Source organism: Columba livia, chromosome Z (assembly GCF_036013475.1).
Source record: "Columba livia isolate bColLiv1 breed racing homer chromosome Z, bColLiv1.pat.W.v2, whole genome shotgun sequence".
Classification (NCBI taxonomy): Eukaryota; Metazoa; Chordata; class Aves; order Columbiformes; family Columbidae; genus Columba; species Columba livia.
Window position 1 is genome coordinate 31,965,314 of NC_088642.1, and position 20,123 is coordinate 31,985,436.

The window sequence follows — 20,123 nt, forward strand, 5'->3', positions numbered from 1 at the left end:
GGCCCAACCTATAAAATGAGTCGGATCACTAACTAAGCCAAAGTACTCCTCTTAGACTCTAAATGGGAGAGGGAAAAAGCCCCATCTAACATCATTTACATGAACAATGGCTGTACACGGAACACAGCACCAAAGCAAAAAGGTGGTGACTATCACTTTGAAGGAGATTTGACAGTTTTGATGGGATTAAATCAGTCAACATACCGATAGATGGTTTCATTGTTTTATACTGGCAATTCTGTATTTGTCTCAGCCAACTAGCTGCCAAAACCTGAACTCTGCAGCACAAGCAAGAAAAAAAAAAAAGAATTCATACTAGAAGGATGGACAAACTACTCTTTATTCACTCAATATGCCTGTATCACATATAGAGAGCACTTTCCATATACTTCAGTGCAGGTTCAAACACATATATCCAAATCCTGGATTTACATGCTTTAGATGCCAGATCCTTTTCATGTATAAAAACACATGTTTTTCAAAGTGCCATAGATACAGCAAAGCAAGTCAGAAAACCTGCAGCATTTACACATAGTAAACAAAATTTCAGCACTGGAACTTAAGGTCATCCTCCTGTTCACTAAACAATTTGGTAGTTAAACATAAATTTCACTGCCTACAATTTTTCTTAAGTTAGTATTTCTAAAGGCAAAACAGTTTTCAATTTACTTCCACCTTGGGCATTTATGAACAAGAGTTAGGTAGCCTATAAATCAAGTCAACAATTCCACCATCTAGTTTAAGTGATCCCTCCCACTTAAAAGGTACTGAGAGAGCTGGCAGAGGTGCTCTTCAAGTCACTTTCAATCATTTATTAGCAGTTCTGGCTAACCAGGGAGGTCCCAGTTGACTGAAAGTTGGCAAACGTGACATCCACTGACAAGAAGGGCCAGAAGGAAGATCCAGGGAATTACAGGCCTGTCAGTCTGACCTCAGTGCCAGGGAAGGTTAGGGAGCAGATGATCCTGGATGATATCTCATGGCACATAGAGGACAACGAGGTGAACGAGTCCAGTCAGCATGGGTTTATGACAGGCAGGTCCTTCTTGACTAAACTGATCTCCTGCTATGACAAGGTGACCGGCTTAGTTGATGAGGGAAAGGCTGTACATGTTGTCTACCTAGACTTCAATAAAGCCTTTGAAACCATTTCCCACACCATTCTCCTGGAGATACTTGCTGCTCATAGCTTGGCTGGCCGTACTCTTTGCTGGCTGGCTGGTTGAGTCCAAAGAGCTGTGGTGAATGAAATCAAATCCAGTTGGTGGAGGTCATGAGTGGTGTTCCTCAGGACTCAGTATTGGGGCTGTTTCTTTTTAATATCTTTATCAATGATTTTGATGAGTGGAGTAGTTTTGCAGATGACACCAAGCTGGGTGTGAGTGTTGATCTACCTGAGGGTAGGAAGGGTCTACAGAGAGATCTGGACCAGCTGAATCAATGGATTGAGGCCAATTGTATTGGCTTTTGCAGAATACATCTAATCACTTTTTTCAATTTCCATAGGTACAGCCCAGTAGTTCAATAGCATGTTTTTGTTGAAGAATAGCTATAAAAATTCATAGATATGTATTTTAAGCAAAACTATGGTTCATAAGTTATTTTTCCTCTTATACAACAACAAGCACCAAGAAAAAAAACATCCGTAATAGCTTGAGATAGGAAGGACAGATGGGAGTATGGGAGTGGAAGGTCACAAATCTCATCTTTCTCAGAAAAAGAGTAGGGATGAAGTTGGGGCAAGGGCCAGAACTAAACATCTCATACCAGATTATTGATTCCATCACAACGTATATTTTGTTTTCCCACCTATCTCTCCTCTGACAAGTATTTCAAACACTTCTTTTTCTTTTTTTTTTTTTTTTTTTTTTTAACTCCTAGTTGATACGTCTTCACAAGACACCTAGCCTTAGGAACAGAGCATACAATGTACTATGACATCCTGTACTGTGTATCTATTTCTACTACTTATTGTAAAAGATATAAACGGATCAGGTGTGTTACTTCAATACTGATGCCACCCTACAGGCACATATTACAAATACTGCCTTCTTATCAATGTGTTTATTCGTTCCTTCACACTTTTAATGAACTAGTAGTTTATCATTACTTTACACACCCATAAAATACCACACAGATGGAATAAAACTGGAGTGTTTTACATAGGGTCCTCATAATTTGTGCATTTCCGTCCTACTTTTTCTGAATCTCAGGCTTTTGTGTGTGTATGCATTATGGCTTTAGCATTATGTTTTTAATTCTTTTTATGGGAAATAACTCATTGAAAGTGAAGGTACACAAACACACATTCTGGACTAGCTGAATCAATGGACTTGCAAATACAACACCAGCAATTCTTGTCAAGTGTGGAAAGGAAGATAAAATCAAAATACATACAAATACACAAAGGATGCTTCATTTTTCATATTCTTTTTCAACTTTCTGATATTGGACATACCGCTCAACACTCAAGACCATTTACAGTAGTTCCAAAATGCTGACACTGTTAATGAACAGACCTCAGCAGGACAAGGAGTGTTGAGGATGATTGATTGAAACTCAGAACATCTCACAAAATGATTTGTTTGACATACCCAGTAGGGAACTGTTGTTTGTTGAACTTATTATTCATTCATGTATTCATGAGAAAAAATACAATAAAAGCATAATCCCTCCATAGTGCCGGAATGATCACATTGAAATGAACCCAGAGCTTTGCAGTGCTAAGCAAGGTTTTTACTTTGCAACAGAACTGTTTTATATTTCAATATCATTAGCTGAGCCTAGAGTTTACATTATACTTATAAATCAGCAAAGGAAATTTAACCTGCATTGTAATCTAAGGTTATGCTGAAAATCAGATATTAAAAATACACATGCATAATAACAACTGGTTATATGACTATTTGATTTTCTTCTTCCTAAATGATTTAGCAATTACTGTGTTGAAATGTAACTAACACTGGGAATCTGTTTGCATTTTGACAACTAAAATATGGGTCAAAGAAATACAGAGATAACAGCTGTTGGTGAATCGAAAGAAGTTCTTACAATAAACCACTGTCAATACGGAAAAAACCTGTGTTCAAAATACTGAAAAAAATAAAGGACAGCAATTTAAGGGAAAAGACCTTATCATAAGATCCAGCACTGAACAGCATCTACATTCACAAATGTGAGTGGGATATATTACTTTTTCCAGTATAGTGTATCAAACAATGCTTGATTTTCCATTCCATACTAGACTTCTCTATTGCTCCTCTTCCTAGACTAAACTTTCGGATGTTTCTATTCAGCTTGCACTAGTTTTACATTGTATATTCACATCCTGTCTTATTCTGAGAAGAAATACATTGACACACTGGAGACACCGGTTTTGCATTACTAACCTCCGAAATTTGTCATTTTCAACCACAGTAGATGCAGAGCCACTTGGCAACACACTGTTACTGTATCTGACCTTGCTGTTGTCAAAATGTTACACTAAACCAATGGGACCTCTGGAAATCTTGTTTTCTGCTTGCTTCAAAAAGAATCTCCCCACCTCTCTGCTAAATGCTTGTAACTTGTGATAGATGGGTAGGGAGTCCTTTCTGACTTTGCAAGCTCTGGGTCAACTTTCCATTGAATACATTCTATCAGTTTTGATCAATCAGATCAAAAGGGTGAAAAAGCCTTGAGTTAACAAAGTATTCCTGACTGCATAAAAAATTATTTTGGAAGATATAGCAAAAACAATTAGGCACAAACCCAGCCTTCCAAAGCTGAGACTAAACAAAAGAGTAAGCAGTTATCTCAGCTCTCAGTATGAAAGTTGCAGGAATCCTGTTAGGGGACATGTACACTCTTTGCTTTCAAAAAAAAATGACTTACCTTGCATTAATCTGTGTTCCTATTCCTTTGCCTGTACAAAACACTTAAGTCAGTCAAGGTTGTGTGGTTTTTCTGTTTCCTGCTTGCAAAGAAAGTTGATGAGTATCAAATCACATGAGTTTTTACGTACAAAAGACTTTCTCTTCCGTTTCCTGTGACCTAAGCATAGGAAATTTCCATGATGTCACCCCAGCAAAAGGAAAGGCGTGAGGTTTCATCCCTGAGTTGATGCCATTGGGCAGAATAGAGGAACAGTTAAGTCTGTAATGAAAGAAGATTTCAGCCTTTCTGAATAAACAGCACCTTGAACACAGAAAGTGACTTAAGGTTGGCTTCAAAATAACATGTCAAAGAGATTTTAACACCATACACAGTCTCAGTGTGTGTTGTAAAGGGTGCTGGGTTTTTTTATGTGGAAAGTTTTAAATATTTTCTTTTATTTACTATCAATGCCTCAATCTGCTGTTACCACTGGTAAGCACTTTGATGTGTTCATATACAGAAAAATTAGTATGGATGCCTAGAAGACAACAGTGCTATTTTCCAGATAATGGTGAAATAACAGCTTTTTAAAGAAAATTTTCTTCAATTGGGAAACAGTGCCAATTTGTTATCAGCTTGTCAGCACTCCACCAACTACTTCTGAAATAACTTACAATTTTTTGTATTTTGTTCTTCTGCATTTTATTAATGCTATGAGTTACTGTGCTGGTTCGACTGAAAATGGGCTAATTCTCATGCAGTTAGAAAGCTTTCCTTTTCATAGCTAGCATGGTCATTATTTTTGACTTAGTTTGAGAACAAGCAGATAACACCCCAGCACAGATTTAATGTTTTTAATTGCTCTGGTCTGAGCACCAAGGGCACTCTGAGTGCTCTGCCTAGAGGTGTGAGGCAGTGAGGAAGTGGGGCAGAGATGGGGCAGAGCTTGACTGACATCCAGACTGATCAATAAGAGTATTCCATCCCATTAGCATCATACTCCTTATTTAAGGAGTTGAGTTGGGCTTTCCTGCTCTTCCCCTCTCTCTCTCGCTCTTGCTTACCCTGGAGCACAGCTAGGAGAGTTTTGGTCTGGACATTTAGTCTGGCCTTTTCCCATTTTGCAGAGGCATAGGGGCTTTTCTGCTTTCTTTCCTTTTTTTTTTTTTTTTTTTTTTCCCTCTGTTTTGGATCGGCAGCTGAGGACTGAGGTATCACTTCCTGGGACTGGCTGCTTAGTGTGGATGGAGTTCATGGGGAATTGCCTTGAGTAGTGTATTAGTATTTTTTTATTTTATTAAACTGTGTTTATCTCAATCCAAGTTTCTCCCTTCCCTTTTGATCCTCTCCCCTGTTGAGGAGCAGGGGGAGGGGTTGAGCGTGCAGCTATCCTGGTTGTATTGTTAGCTTGGGTTAAACCATGACAGTTACAAATCATCAGGAAGCCTAAAAGAGTTACAAGCAAATATACACCAGCTAACAAGACATTCTGCTAACAAGTCATTTAACAATAAAGCTTCCAACACATTAGGGACATCTAAAAATGTCATTTCATATTCTATATCAGCATTACTTCAAATGGTGCTTCTGATTTCCGTCAAATTGGAAATTTTCAGAAAGGTGAAATTGGCTAACAAACTCGTGAAGTGCAGAGCCTGAATTAAAAATCTATTTCAGTCAAATAAAAATTGGAAGATGGTTTCACTGGAATTAAATTGTCAAAAAACAGGAAACAACTCAATTCTCAGAAACATGTATAACCGCTTAGGAGCATCTGTTAACAGAAAATAAGCTCTCCGCATGATGGGGTGGAAGAACCTTTCTCTAGTTCAGCAGTGGAAAAAAAAAGCCTCTCCTTAATCTTCTCTTCCGAGCTGGGGGTCTACAAAAGGGTCTACACAAGTGTGTCTGTCTTCTCTCTATTCTGAGCACCTTAAGGGCTTCAATTAGAAAAATACAACTTAAGTTCTCAACCTTCAGTCTGGTGACAAGTTTTTGTTCTCCTTATCAAGGATATGCAATTTTTCAGGCTGATGTCTACCACGCGAAGAATACTCACACACCATCCTACTGTATCTACAAGGCAGAGCATACTGCTAGGCCAGCAGAAATACTTTTGTATTGACCTTGGAAAGTAGGATTAGTATTTCAATAGTACTAATTCAACAGTACTGATGCCACTATGCATCTTTCAGAATTTTGATTAGCTCACTTATCTTTGCATAACACCATACTGAATTTTACACCATAACCCAAGAGTCACAAATATGCAATAAATACACACACTTATCAGAACCTTTCTACCAGTTCTTCAATTAAATACAGCCAGGAGCTATTCAGATTCTCTATTTGGAGGAATCATCTCCATTCTAAGGCTGCTCAAGCAGCCTTTTTGACATATCACTCTCTCCTGTATTGAAAGTGTCCAGTATCCATATAAGGTAGACATTTGCAAGCCTGTCATCTTCTAAGCCAAATAAGACCCAAAAAGTGATACTTAATTTCAACTTCATACTGAAGATGCTTCTTCTAATCCTTATCTGTGAAGTGCTCCATCTCTTCTCTTATACTCACGCCCTGTGGTCATTTTGCTTTAGCTTAATCTGAGTAAAGCTAAATTGACCTAATCAGCCTGCAACTGTTAATCATATATATAAAGTGATTTTGAATTGTTTCATCTTCAATGGTTATTGTATACAATTTCCTATATTGAATGCTAACACAGGAAATTACAGTTAAGAACAAGTGATAGGTCAGCATCCCAGACAGTATCTGACTCCTTTAGGAACCCTCCAAAGTGATACTCTAAAGCCTTCCTTCCCTCAAAGTCCTGATGGATTCTAATTCTCTCATTTTCTCCATTCGTCACACCATCCTCTCACCACCCTAGTCAGGCAAAACTGAGCTGAACCTGCTCTAGCAGAGAATGGTAGATCCTCATCAAGAAGGACTATGTATTCTGTGACAGCAGGTCAGAAGAACAGCAGAAGTGTGTCTTCTGCTGTGAAGGCCTCTTCAATGGTCAATTCAATTAATTTCAAAAGTCTTGGTCATTCATTTCAAGAAAAAAAGTTTTGCCCCTTTTAGCATGCAGTCACTACTTATTACATAGACAAACACCAGGCCATTACCCACTCCCTGTTAAACCGTTACTAAATTTCTAAACTTGTCAGAAAATTATTCCTAAAAAGCCTTCCACTGACCTTAGTGCAGAGAGATTAACATTAAAGTGTTTGGGAGCAGCAATCTTTCCTGCTCACACCCAATTCTTTTGCCAGCTGATTTCAACACGGTGTGAAAATGCCAGTCATTAGACAAGTGTAAGCTCCTGTCCTCACATGAAGTTCATTTTAAGATCAAGGCATAAGTCAGTGTAGCCATAGCAATAGCAATTTTATTTTAGCACACTGATCACAGTATCACAGTATCACAGTATGCTTGGGATTGGAAGGGACCTCAAAAGATCATCTAGTCCAATCTCCCTGCTGGAGCAGGAACGCCTAGGTGAGGTCGCACAGGAACATGTCCAGGTGGGTTTTGAATGTCTCCAGGGAAGGAGACTCCACAACATCCCTGGGCAGCCTGTTCCAGTGCTTTGTCACCCTCACTGAGAAGAAGTTTTTTCTCAAATTTAAGTGGAACCTCTTGTGTTCCAGCTTGATCCCATTACCCCTTGTCCTATCTGTTTGCCACTGAGAAGAGTCTGGGTCCATCCTCATAGCACTCACTCTTTATATATTTATAAACATTAATAAGGTCATCCCTCAGTCTCCTCTTCTACACACTAAAGAGACCCAGCTCCTTCAGCCTTTCTTCATAAGGGAGGTTCTCCACTCCCTTCATCATCTTCGTTGCCCTACGCTGGACCCTCTCCAGCAGTTCCCTGTCCTTCTTGGACTGAGGGGCCCAGAACTGGACACAATATTCTAGATGTGGTCTCACCAGGGTGGAGTAGAGGGGAAGGTGGACTTCTCTCTATCTACTAACCACCCCCCTTGTAATACACCCCAGGATATCCAAACAGTTACCTTGGAACCTCACTAGAAAGACTTGGATAATCAGCTGTGATTATAACAGTTAAATGGTCATGATTTAAATCCTACAAATTGTAATTTTCATACATGTGTTTGAATTAAATATTTCTGTCTTTTGAGGACAGAGAAATAATTTGCCCTGATATTCACACAAGCTTCTTTTCTATTTTTTTTTCATCCTTTTTTTTTCTTCTCCTTAACAAACAGTCAAGTGACAATCAAAACAGTAAACTCATGCTGTCTTTGGAGATCAAAGAAAATCAAGGAAATTGCTTCCAGTCTGATCCTGAGTAATCAAAGTTTCAGCTGTTTGATATTTCAAAAAGCAAACACATCAGCACCAACTGGAATTGGCTTTTGCAAAGTAATTTTTTTATCCTGCAGTCAAATAAAAGTACAATTAACTTTCCCTGCAAGCTGATTTTGGAAAAAAAAAAAAAAAAACAAAAACACAGAAACAAGAGAAAAAGAACGGAACGGGATGATCCAATAACATTTTATAATGTAGACTTGGTTATTATTTTAGAAAGAACCAGAATAAAAGGCAATTTTATTTTTTTCCAGATTGGTGGGAGAAGCAAGAAGGAAGAGAACAGAGTGAAATAGCAGACTAAGCAAAATAAGTGTCCTTGGAAAAGATTACACTGAATGCTTTATCAGCATGTACCAGAATATACTGTCTAGTGGTCAGAAAATCAAACATCACAGCTATGCCAGGGGCATGGTTGTTTTGTGGATTCTGACAGGAAAACAAGCACCATGAATGCTCACTTCAGCAGAACAAGTGCAGCCTTCTCCACTCACAGTCTAAGATACTTTGGGGCCTAAACATAAGCTACACCTATTGCTCATTTGAACAACCAAAGCATGTACAAACCAAAACAATGTGTTGTTTATTTTGTGCCATCTGCCACCAACATAACATAAACTTGGACAGCATAATCCATTACTCTTAGTGCAAGAATAGCATGAAGGTGTTCACTGTCAGCAAGCTTTTTGTTGAAAAAGTGTGTTTATTTTGTAATTGTTCAAAGAACATTCCAATTTGCTTATGTAACTTCTTGGAGGAATGTTGTGTCAATTGAGGGCTTGAAGTCCTATTCACCTGAAAAATCTAATGTATGATAAGAAAAGAGAAAATACAACAGCATGACCATTATGCTGCTGCAAAGCAAAAAAATGCCTGCAGTAAAAAACACCACACTGATTTAAGCACTGCTGTCAACATTCGCTTCTTTTAGGCCCTAAGGACCAATAGCCTCTTACAGGGAAGCAAATCTGGGTCTTACAGACAGGCAAAGCTCCTAGTACTGATTATTCACAGTCAGGTCCCCAGGAACTCTTACCACATTTCATATTTTTTTCAGTTTGAAAGAACGCAGTACTTATCTTGAAACCTCCTTTTTCCCAGAAATGTAATCCATCAATAATAATGTAACATCAGCACAAAAAACCCCGCAGAACTTATGTTTGCCTCTGATTTTCCCTTAAGTGTTAAATGAATTAATATATGACTATCCACCTCAAAAATCGTTATCCAACAGTATTGTCCATAACCATAAAATAATATTCACTGGTGTGAAACTAAATTGGAAGTCTCTATAACTAGCCATAGGCTGTGATAGTCATCACTGTCACAGCCTTCTTTTCCTAATTGCATATGTATTTTTGCTTCTGGATTAAGCAATTGACACAAAGGAAACGAGTTTTATAGTTATTGTTACAACAGCTATCCATTCATTTCTTCTAGCTGCATTTTGCACCTCCTTGAACTGTGAAATGAAAGGTAGTACGTTAAAAGTTAAGTTATACTGAGGTAAGAGAAAAAAAGATGAAAGATGTAGAAAATAAATAGCTGGCTCAGGAAAGACCTGAAAATCCAGACCTGGTTCAGAGACTGGTATTTAAGCTTATGTCTCTAACATGAAAGCTAGCTGCAGAGGCTCTTTTGTGGAGATGCATCTGGCTGTATGAGGTAGGATGTCAGAAGTAATAGAGCATGGAGCCTTCAGATTGGAACACACTCTCTTTCAACCAGACTGAAAAGAAAACAGAACAAAAGATAGCTCCTTACTGAAGATGTAGATCCAAATAGCTTACACATATATGCAAATGACAAACTGTAAATAAAGTTTCTCTTGGTAACTCTACAACTTTAAAACTCCAAATCTTGGATCAAAATGAGGGATTGTGGTAAAAAGGGGAAAGGAAGATATACTACTTGCATGTGATCATGTTTTGTGCAATGACAGTATTTTTAAATGGCCATTGGTTAATCTCAAAACTGTAAAACTAATCCTGTAAAGACCAGAACTCTTGAGACTTTGTTTCGTACTCTGTTCTCTGATCTATACCAATGCACATAGCATGGGCAATGAACAGGAGGAGCTGGAAGCCATTGTGAAGCAGCAAAAATATGATATAGTTGCCATCACGGAAACATGGTGGGGTGGCTCCCAAAACTGGAGTGGTGCGTTGGATGGCTATAAAATCTTCAGAAGGGATAGGCAAGGAAGGAGAGGAGGTGGGGTATCCCTGTGTGTTAGGGAGTGTTTCGATTGTCTGGGGGTTGATGAGGGTTATGTGAGGGTCAAGTGTTTACGGATAAGAATCAGGGAGAAGGTAAACAAGTCTAGGAGCTGGATGGGATCCCCCCAGAAGTACTGAGAGAGCTGGTAGAAGTCTTCACCAAGCCACTTTCAATCATTTATTAGCAGTTCTGGCTAACCAGGGAGGTCCCAGTTGACTGGAAGTTGGCAAACGTGACATCCACTGACAAGAAGGGCCAGATGGAGGATCCAGGGAATTACAGGCCTGTCAGTCTGACCTCAGTACCAGGGAAGGTCATGGAACAGATCATCCTGAGTGATGTCTCATGGCACATAGAGGACAATCAGGCAGTCAGACCCAGTCAGTATGGGTTTATGAAAGGCAGGTCCTTCTTGACTAAACTGATCTCCTGCTATGACAAGGTGACCGGCTTAGTTGATGAGGGAAAGGCTGTGCATGTTGTCTACCTAGACTTCAGTAAAGCCTTTGAAACCATTTCCCACACCATTCTCCTGGAGAAACTGGCACCTCATAGCTTAGATGAATATGTTTTTTGCTGGGAAAAGAACTAGCTGGATGGTTGAGTCCAAAGAGCTGTGGTGAATGAAGTCAAATCCATTTGGTGGAGGTCACGAGTGGTGTTCCTCAGAGCTCAGTATTTCAGCCATTTCTCTTTGATATCTTTATCAATGATCTGGATGAGGAGATCAAGTGCATCCTCAGTAGTTTGCAGACAACAGTAAGTTGGGTGGGAGTATTGAACTGTTTGAGGGCAGGAAGGTTCTACAGAGATATCTGGACAGGCTGGATCAATGTACTGAGGCCAGTTGTATGAGGTTCAACAAGGTCAAGTGCCAGGACCTGCATTTCGGTCACAAAAACCCCAAGCAAATCTACAGGTTTGGAAAAGAGTGGCTGGAAATTTTCTTGGCAGAAAAGGACTTGGTTGGTTGACATGCAGCCAAATATGAGCCAGCAATGTGCCCAGGTGGTCAAGAAAGTCAACAGTATCCTGGCTTGTATCAGAAACAGGGTGGCCAGCAGGACCAGGGAAGTGATCAACCCCTGTACTCGGTGCTAGTGAGGCCTCACCTTGAACACTGTGGTCAGTTTTGGGCCCCTCACTACAAGAAAGACATTGAGGTACTAGAGAAAGTTCAGAGAAGGGCAACGAAGCTGGTGAGGGATCCGGAGCACAAGCCTTATGAGGAGCGGCTGAGGGAACTGCGGCAGTTTAGCCTGGAGAAAAGGAGACTGAGGGGAGACTTTATCATTCACTCCAACTACCTGAAAGTAGTTTGTAGAGGGGTGGTTCTTGGTCTCTTGTCCCAAAGAACAAGCAATAGGATGGGAGAAAAGTTGCACCAGGGGGTGTTTAGATTGTATATTAGGACCAATTTCTCCTCTGAAAGGGTTTTCAGGCATAGGAACAGGCTGCCCAGGGAAGTGGTTGTGTCACCATTCCTGGTGTTGTTTAAAAGACGCATAGATGAGGTTATTAGGGACATAGTTTAGCGGTGGACTTGGCAGTGCTGGTTTTATGGTTAGGCTCAATGATCTTAAAGGTCTTTTTCAACCAAAATGATTTTATGGTTCTATGATTCCCTTGTTTACCAACAGCCCTGATCAAAGGAAGTCTCTATGGTTTATTCCCAGTAGTGAGGTGTATGTGCTTGCTGAGGCTGGTGCCAAATGAACAGTAATGGTTGAGCTCTGCCTGGTATTCCTGCCACTGATCTCTTTTCATTGATTTTCATGCATCTTTCAAGAATGTAATTATCTTTGAGAAATTCAACTTTCTTTCAAAATTGCTTGAAACTGACCAATTTTTGGCAAGGACGAAGGGAACTGACAAACAGACAGCTTCATTCTACCTTCTAGGTCTTTCAACAGTCGCTCATAAGTATGCATGTTAGCTTTTTTGCTCGTGTTCTTGGTTTCCCTGTCTGCTAGAGAGCTCAAAGAACCTAGTCTGGCATTTGCTCTAAGATACAATTTTTGCTACCATTACTTGAATGGGTGAAGTTATTAATTTATTTTGTCCTGACTTTTAATTCAAAATCAGACATTCTATTTAAAAAATTTATTTATGAGTAGCAGCAGCACCATAACTGCATACAGATTCACCAGGAATGCAGTCCAACTGTATTATGTGCACAGAAACCAGACAAAATCCACCTGTTTGCATAATAGTGTTCAATTCATGTTTTATCTTTTAAAATATGCACATAGTACTGCATGTTCAGATGTTCTTGATATATTTAGTATATTCAAGGAACATATTTTAGAGAAGAAAGTCTCAAGAGTAGCACTATCTGAAGAACTGTTAACAGACAGATCATGTATTTAAGATGGAACAAGCAGGGCAACACCAACAAAATATGATCAAAAAAAGATACGACAAATGTATCTCAATTCAGTCTCTCTCTAAACCAGCAAAGCTGAGAAACAAAGCATTACATTTTCAAGCACATATAATTAGGCATACTTAACCCCATCTAAGTAGTCATTCTAACCTTGTACATTTCAGTAGCAAGTGGACTGGTTTGTTATCCATCCTGTAGATTCAAATGTGTATTCACACCCACAAAAAAAAAAAAGGAAAGCAAAGAGACTATATGGAAAGAATCCAAACAAATTCAGAAGGAAAATCATCAGCTTCAGGCAGTGCCAAATCCTTCTCAGCAGAATTATTTACTTCTGAAGATCTTACTGTGTTACAGTTTCTTATTCTTCATAAGAAAGGCCTTCAGTTTTATGAACAATAAATATCTTCCAAACCATGAACAGATGCATTTCAATGCAAGTCATTTTATTATGAGAGCTAAAGAAAACTGTTAAAAATTAGCCTCATCAAAGAAAAGTAAACTAAAGAAAAGCAAACACTTATTTTACTATGACAGTTCAGATGCTATGTTACATGATCAGCGATAATCTCTTACATTGAAGGACATTAAAAATAACCAATACTCAACATATGTCATAGGTTCCTTAACTTTCTGGATGCTAGACTCTTGTCAGCTTTCAAAATTATACTGATTTTTTTACATGAAAACATTAGACATGCAAGATGTTTCCTAGGATGAGCTGAAGCTGCCTTGAAGACCAGCAGTACATACGTGACCTTTTTTGTATTAACAATGCCTTTGAGAAAATAAAATCAAGTTTAAGAAAGTAACCATACCCACAAGAGATACAGACCGTGGTTTGAAGCTCAATCAAAAACATGTTCACATTTGGATTTCATAATACTGTAATTACAAGACTACAGGTCATAACTACAGAACTGTTTTCAGATTTCAAGAGCTTCCTTTTGGCTGCTTTGACCTTGAGGTTAAATGGTATAAGAATATTTTGGGTTTTTTCTGGTAATTTTGTCAATGGAATAAGTGATAAAGAAATAAACATTTTATACATCAAACTACCAACAAGAAATACAAGGAATCTAATTAGGCCTTCAAGTTCAATATTTACACATAGAAAGTTAATTTTACCCCAAATAAACTGTTTCTGCTGAAACAGCATTATGCAAATAACATTTCAGTCCACAAATGTAACTGCTGTGTAATATGCTCACTGAAAAAAAATGCCTGGTTTGGAATTATTTGTAAAGAATAACAAAGACATTAGCAAAATATTTCAGTCAGACTTTCCAAATCTCACTACTCTAATTTGCTCCATCTTAACCACATTTTAAATACAATGAGACTGAGCAACTATAATCTAAATCATACACTTACCAGTCTTTTTCCCACAAGACTTGGAGTCTAAAAGTTACCATGGAAACAAATTCTACATTTCCACAAATTGTAAGAGCCAGTTAAAAACAAAACAAAACAAAACTAATAAATAAATAAATAAATAAATAAATAAATAAATAAATAAAATGAACTCATTGCTAATTATTCAAGGTATAAAGATGGCAATGGCTAACTAGATTGCAAGCAGTCAGGAATAATGAGAGGGGAACTCTAATTAATTAATTAATTAATTAATCAGGCATCCAAAATAGTATGGGCCTCATAAGGCCCTCTTAAAAAATAATAAATAAAAAAACCACTCTGTTTCTTCGAAATAATTATTTTTACAGTGTATTTACAACGTGCTGTTAAACTGTTAGCGTGTGATAAGAGTGCCACTAAACCAGAAATTATCCTTTCACCTAAGTGGAGGCGGAACTCCTGGCTGAAGCTTTTGGTTCAATCAGCATATACTCAAAGTGTTGTCTACATCAGAAAATTACAGAAGGATTTAATCTCTCACAGCTCTGGTTTCCTATCTATAAAATGGGGATGGCAGTGCTTGTAATAGCAGATAATTCTTGGGAGAGGTACTGCTTAATGTCTATCTGCATGGATACCTAATCATGTAACGTCATACAACTGCCATATTGTGCTCTATTTATATCCCATGATGCTTATCTGTGACTTTGAGCAATACAAAGAAGCTGTAACTCCCAAGGTCGTCTCTTCTGTTTATAGAGGCGAACGGATGCATCTCCTGATACCTATTTTATAACAAGGTCTGATACATTTCAGATTATACGTGACCTAAAAGCATATGAAAAATCAAAACACAAGAGATAGAAGCCAAAAACATACACAACTGGGGATCACCTATCCTTGTTTGACTATTTCTACTATTGGATGAATGAGGACTGGAATTCTTGTTACTTCAGAAGTCCTTTTCTCATTCATAGGACATAAAAATAATCAGATATGGTTCTGATATGAGAATTTACTTGCAAAGTCTCCTGCTTCTGGATGATATGATTCTCAAAATATCTAGGGTTGGGGGCATTATCCTCCTGTTCAGTTTGACATCTAATTTATCCTCTAAATCCTCGTCATTCATTTTAACCTTGTTTAATCACTATATTGATCTTAAACATTGTATCTTCTGAGAATGCCAATGAATGTGACAGTCCTGATAATGGTTTATGTCATGTGAATCCCTGTCAATTATAAACCAGCTTCAAAGCGCTAATGGCACTGAAGTAAATCAGATAGTAACTGTTCTTAACCTAAGCCAGATTTGAAAACACAATGAAGAACAGTTGTATCCAGGTTTTTCACTTTTTTTTTTCAGTGTGTATTTCTAAGAAATCTTTGAAATGTGGCAAGCTATTCACTGTGATTTTTGGACTTGTACAGTAAAGAGTCACATTAACTGAAAAGGTTTAAAATCGGGACTAGACTAGGAATCAGCAGATCTTTGGAATGCACTACAGCCTCATCCTGACTGCATCACAAAAAATATAGGGGACGGGAAAGACATCTCATTTCTGGTTTTTTGTTCGCTTGTTTTGTTGTTTGTTTGGGGTTTTTTTAACTATTCCATAGTTTCGGAAATTTATTGTAAAACAAGTATTTTCTTCAGCCTCAACTGTAAAACAATAAGCCTACAAATAAAAAGACAGCAAATATCTAAAGAATCTGTACAATTTTTTACTTAAAATAAAATTTAATAAATATTATGGGGATTTAATTTGTTTTCTTCAAAGTGTGCATGTGAGGCAGACTTTTTCCAGTACTCCTCAAATATAAATATGGCTACAAGGGGAAGTTGTAAAACTTCAGTATTATTCCTCCATGCTACTTCAGTGCAAATGTTGAAATTATTTCTAGAAATTCAATCCACTGTTATAACTGACAGTTACTAAAATCAAACCTATTGTTAAATACAGTTTTATTCTTCTTTTGTCCTAAAAATCTTTCACTTGATGAAAATCAAGAATGAATATGCTGGTTTTTTGCTATAAAAATGCAAATTTGCAAAAATGTTATTTTTGGCATAGTGAAGACCAAGTATAATCACAAAATTCATAAAATTTCTTAGCATTGTCTGCACAGGATAAACATTCACTATTCTTACTAAGAATACTTATTTTATACTTATATTTATAGAATACATATATATATATAATATATATATATAATATATAATATATATATAATATATATATAATACTTATATACTTACTAAGAATACAATATTCTTACTAAGAATACATTTTAACATTTTCAGATGAGAAAAATTGGTTGTTCATGCAGCTTTAAGACATTGTCCTGGTTTCGGACTAGCTACCATCTCTGGTCATTGAAGAAATGTCGGTGACAGAGCTTATAAGTAAAATCCTTTTAGCATAATAAAAGAAAAAAAAAAGTAATAGATACTAAAGGAAAGAGGGTAGAGACAGCATGAGAGAATTGCATGCTTCTCAAGAGATACAGCAGAGAAGACACTGATTAACTGACACCATCTAAACCAGAATATTCTAAGGGTGTTTAAGGGGCAAAATAACTGCTTCTTTCTGTGCTAAAAAATGTACACTAACCATCTTTAAAAATCAAAAACCAAACCAAACAACAAAAAAACAAACAAACAAACAAAAAAAAAAACTCAGTCTCTGATTCAATCTTCTTTGTTTCATAAATCTTAAAAGTACCTCTGTATTGTTTTTCTCAGCTCCATTCTTCTGATATGGTTTGATCACCTGTAACCCTGGTCTCCCTCTGAGGCTGGAAACTTAATATCTGTTTTTTCCTACATCTGCTATCAAGCAGAAAAGGAATAAGAAAATCTTCAGTGATCTTTGCTTCTATAAAGTGACTACCATTCAACTTCTAAAGCATTACTGATTTTTAAACTGTTTTTCTCACATAGCAAAAGGGGGCACACACATCTGACTCAAAATTAAAAGACATATGCTTTAGCAATTCAAGTAATTCATATTGTGCCCCGTTACCTGCCATGACAATTGATGTACTGTCTGGCATTCAGTACGCATGCAAGTTTACAATGTTATTCTTGTCATTTTGGAACAATCATCCAAATTTAACATAGCCTTTGATTTTCTAACAAACAAATCTTCCGGATTACAATCCTGAAGTTACCTCAAACTGAACTTTATATATAAAATCATCACTAGTCTGCAACTCCATGGTGTTTCTCAAGTTTGCTTCACTTTTGTTTCAAACTCATTTACTTTCCCAGCAGAAGTCATGTCACCACTAAGATTAACACATGTCAATTTTACCACAAATTTTATCCAGAAACATTTCACAGTAACTTCAAGTAGCCAGTTACAAGACATATTCTGATGCACAAGGAATGAAACGATAAAGTTACCATTTAGGATACTATAGTCTTTAGTTCACTGATGATGCTTGAACACCTTCTACAAACAATTCTTCTTTACTACATAGGATATATAAGAACATCTTACTCCCTAAATAATGCACATTTTGTCTTTAAACAGAAGTTGCAAAATCGTTTGGGTTCTTATTAATACAGTACCTTGGACTAAAAGTATAATATCTTTTTTATCTGCATTCTCTTCCTGTCACAAGTATTCTTTACACAGACCCTTGCACACTAAGCTTGTTTGCAAAATGTAGATTCTTCATTACAGAATTCACTAATACACTCCTTATGCATACCCCTGGAAATCTGTAGTACACTAACCCAGACAATGGTATGTTGCCTTGTTTCCTTAATTCAAGGTTCATTTCATTACATTCAGTAACGTGGAAAACTCCTGTGCATTTTTATGTTTAAACCAATACATTTTAACATCTTGCATATGTAAAATATTGCACGTCATAAAATTCTCATCTGTTATGAATGGGAAAACTTCTTGAGAAATTTACGTTTTTCATGTTTTGTGACACTTCTTTTGAAGGTTTAGACATGGGAGATACTTTCTGTGGTCTCATACACAGTCTGAAAACACGTTCACTCAAGTGAACTGTTGTAGACTTTCACCTTCTGACAACTGCCTTTTTAGTCATGCTGATTTTAAGCCAACCAACTTCCAGCCATATCTCTGTTTTCGCTAGGCATAAAGAACTTTCACCAACACGTGAAAAACACCTTAGACTGTAACATCTTCCAGTCTCTCAGAAACCAGACAACAACTAAAGAGAACATTAGCATCAAGCAACAATTTCACAGACAGTGAGAGAGGGATCCCTCACGTCTCTGAGAACAGCTGACAGCTTGCCCTTATTTGAAGAAGCATTAGCAATGCCTTCCAACAATAGACCCAAGTCTATTCCACTTCTTTTCCACAGCTGCATAAAGAGCACAGATAGCATATGTTCAGCTGCTTGTGCAGATCTTCTTAGCACACCTGAGACTGCCAGTCAGGACACAAGGCAAAACTCCATCAGGGTAGGTTGGTTCTGTGTCGACATGTTCCTGCCTTCATTTCATCAAGTTGTTTTGAAAACCATCCTGTAACCATTCAAATTGTACCTACAAAGAAAACTGAAATAGTATCTCTTCTTCGCGCTTACTCTGTATTATCCGAATGCTTGCTTTAAAATTGTGTCCTTGCAGAAAGGCCTTCCACAAAGCATCTGCTAGACTTAGAACACACACATATATTGATCCCTAAAACATAATACAATTTGAGAAGAAATTGAAACAAACAATTCTGTAGGGAAAAATCAGTTAAACAAAATCTAATAAATATACATACAACCCTAGAGTTATAGATTAAAGTGACTTTTTTGTTGCTATCCTGTCAAATGTTTAACCAATGCTAGATTACTACCTTTGCTCTTTTATTAATCTTATCTGCATTGTTGTGTTCCAAGGCTACTACAAACATTGCATAAAGCCACTTCTATATGGTAAATAAGTTCTATCTGGTTACCTAGGCACAACACAAACCATTTTCTATGAACAGAATAAGAAATTCAATGTCTAAAAATACAAACCTTAGAGGAAAAAAAGACAACTAAGGTTTTCTGCCAGATTGTATTATTTATATTTAACATTCATATTCTCCTAACAATTTTTTAAGCAATGAAAGTGAACAATATTTAGTGTAATTTAATTTTAAATCTTATGCTAATAGCCAGTGACCTTTGAACTTTGAAAGTTGTGCTACTATCCACATGGCAAATGTAATTACGGAATTTGATTTCTTATATGTTGTAAACAATGAAACTGCTTTAACTGACACTGATATATATATTTGTAATAACTTCTGTGTAAATTAAAAATCAATGCCAATTTTGGATCCCTGGATACTATCTTTATCGAACTGGATATTTCTTTAGAATTGCAGAAATAGGGAAGAAAACATTTTGCTGAATGTGCAATATATATATTTTAAATCCCAGTGTAGTTTGCATGCATGCAACTTATGTTTAGAGCTTGTGTATCTCACGCTCACATACACGAACATAAAGACAAATCCCATCAGATCTAGGCTGCTGCCACAAGGTTTTCTTCCAGCTGATATTTGATTGTCAAGCGTGCTTCACAATGACTAAGTGGGATATCATTGTATTATCCAGTACCAGTGCTTCAGTGCACCGTAGACATTCAAAACAGGGTTACAAAAACAAACAAAAACAAAGCCTGGAAGTAGAGTTATTAACTTTTTTTTCTTCCAAATTTTTATGGGGTAATCTAGATTTAGCAAAACTTTCAGCCCTTTTGGGCTTTCTAATACATACTTGGCAAACATTTCTTGTTTTATCATTTTACTTTGTCCTCATACTCGTTGATTGAATGTTGGAAAGCAAACTACAAATACAAATACCTAAAATAAAGTTACAACTTCATACCAAGGGCAATGTTTTTGTTTGGCTTCAATAAAAACATTTTGTGATCTGGAAAGACGTATTCTTTATGAGTTCAGGTAGATTTCAGTCTAGGTTTTTAAAT